Genomic DNA, 2,748 nt, shown 5'->3' on the forward strand with positions numbered 1-2,748 from the left:
GAGTTCTATGCAGCTGGTGTTTTTCTCAAAAGTGAACCAACGTCCCCACTATGAGCATCTCTAGACTGATAGGAGGTTTGATAAATATTCTGGTACAAACAAAACATTCTTGAGTTTGCATTGGAATTCCCTCTTAGTTGGGGGTGTGCTGATACTCAATTAGCCTCTGCCCAAAAATTTAGAAGCCTTTCCGTTGGTTATTCTGAACATTGATTGAATTGGCACAAAGTCCAGGAACTCATTGATGTTTGGAACTATGTGGTCTGGACCACTCTCAACTAAAATACCTGTTGTCTTCTCCTAGGTACGAGCTGCCCAGTACTCGTCGTCTGGTATAGACCTTGTTGGAACCATCGCCAGTAATCGCATGTTTGATTCCTTCTCTTTCTCCTGCATGCCTTTTTTAGATGACCAAAGTAAAGTGTCCAGGGATCCTACGCATAAAGCAGTTTCCGACCTTTGGTCTTTTCATGAAGTTACGCTTCACTGCTAGTGCCACTGAACAACATTGTCCCATATGCATCTGTGCTGTGCTCTGATGGAAGTTCTGCGGCCTCTTCCTCAACTCTTTCAAATTTGTCGATGGATTGAAGCTTTCCTGTATAACAAAAATTTCATGCCTCATTGGTAGACTCTTGAGAACCAAGGCGTTGAAAAACGTCTTTGAGATCGCTTACCCTGCTTCTTGAAGACCTGAGGGCAGATACCTTCCTCGAACGAGGAAGCTGTACAGATCCTATGATTCTTTGAGCTGCAGTCCAGCCAGCTGTGCCACCAAAGTAGTCACTTTCGGGGTCTCCACACAGGATTAATTCGTGCAAAAGTTTCCAAGCCTTTGATACATCACCAGGGCCTTCATCTCCCACACAGTGATGTCTCATCGGCATGAAGGTTGTCTTGAGTCAGTGCCAGATGGAATAACTAATTCTCGCCTTGATGTCTGAAACTTGCTTCTCATATGCATCCTTCGGCACCTTGTTGTGCTTCTTCTCATCAATGTTTGCCCCATTTACCAGTGATGCAGGCTCATTGGGTTGCGCCTCTGTCACCGGTAGTGAGTTGTGGAGACCCTTCGTCTGACTCATCGCCTCAATTCCCCTGCTCCAGATTGGAAAGTGAGAAATGTGAGCCAATAGGTCAGCAACTTCACTGGCTGTTGATCCATGGTTGAGCGAGTCAGCAAAAACATTTGCGAAAAGAGAGGTGCTTAACAGAAAAGTGTTATGACTGTCGGTAATAATTTAGTTTTGTTCAAAAACATTTTTTATAAAGGTTTATGACAGCTGCTGGTCCCATAAACTATTGGGTTATGGACTTTAGCAGGCGGAATGCAATTAGTTTCTTAACTAAGTACGAAGAACTAACTCTTCAAAAACGAGAGAATAACAAAATGATAGTTTCAAATAAAATTTTGGTTTACAGGAGATGTCTGAATAAAAGATCAAGATGATTTCAATTTAAGGATTCAAAACGCTCAAGAATCAGCTGTATATATACCTATTATGAGTGCAAAGAAGTCGAGATGGCAACAAGATTTAGTGGTGGTCGTAAAAGTTACTAAAGAATGTTTGCTACTACAAATTTCCTAGAAATCATTTGCAAGGGATACCTTAAACAGTATCCATTTACACCTTGCTGCGAAATCGTTCACAATTCCAGTGATAGCATAATCATTGAACACATGCTGGAAATTCCTTTACATCAGATACTCTCGCTCAAATAATAGTTATATAGACTCATCATTTTGAACCGCATGATTCTAAGGGCTATTTCCTGAAGATTGATATAACAATTTAGTGAGATGAATCAATGTGCCCTTTTGTGATTACACTGTTAAGTTAATCTTTGTGATATTTCTAACAAATTTAAGGCTTTAGTTTGAATCGAAATGCTAACAGGCAGTGTGTTTGCGTGTCTGTGTCTTTGAAATTGTACTACACTTATCTTTCTAGAATGTGCAAGGGAGTTCTCGTTTTTGTTTGCCGAAAAAGGGCTTATTTTAAGGTTCAAACAGTACAAGTAGTTTTCGCCAATGCATATAACTTGATTTCGGAAACTCCCAACGGGTTCTCTGACAGAAATTATTGGTTATTTTGCAACCTTGAGCTATGTTGAAACATAATGTGCTACGCGCACTCGCACAAGCCATCTTTTGTATTTTATTACTGTTTTAACATGGTTCCAATTGAAGTCGACTGATTTCTTAAAAGCAATTTTTCTCAATTTTTGTATCTGTAAATTAATTCATGCTCAAAAACAATTACAAAGTTATCCATGAGTAGCAAAAACCACCTCACCAAGGATCCGAAAGTTTTCTATTGTAAACAGTGTAAAGCTATTTTGTACAAACATGACAACTATTGTTCTCCATCACACAATGAATTAATGAAACAAATGCACTAGATGACGTTTAGCAATTGCTAGCTATACCAGATGAGGTTGTGACTTTTGTAATAGTCAACAACTCGGCAATCTTCCTAATGTGCTTGAATCTGAGCGGTTTTGCCTTATTTTAGCAAGATACTAGAGGCGAATCACCAATTCAATATTTATCATGCTGCTAACTCAACCTTCATGTGCGCTGAGATACAAAAAATGTCCAATTTTTTCACTAAATCCTTCAATAAAGCTTAGGAGAACTAATACATACCTGTCAAAATAAATAATTGCTAAAATTCCCTTCGCACGCTGGTCGCGTTTTTCAAAATCTGTACACACCGCTCTCATCTTAAGAGTTTCGAAAACATG

This window comes from Convolutriloba macropyga, unplaced genomic scaffold (assembly GCF_964194025.1).
Source record: "Convolutriloba macropyga unplaced genomic scaffold, txConMacr16.3 SCAFFOLD_636, whole genome shotgun sequence".
NCBI lineage: Eukaryota > Metazoa > Xenacoelomorpha > Acoela > Convolutidae > Convolutriloba > Convolutriloba macropyga.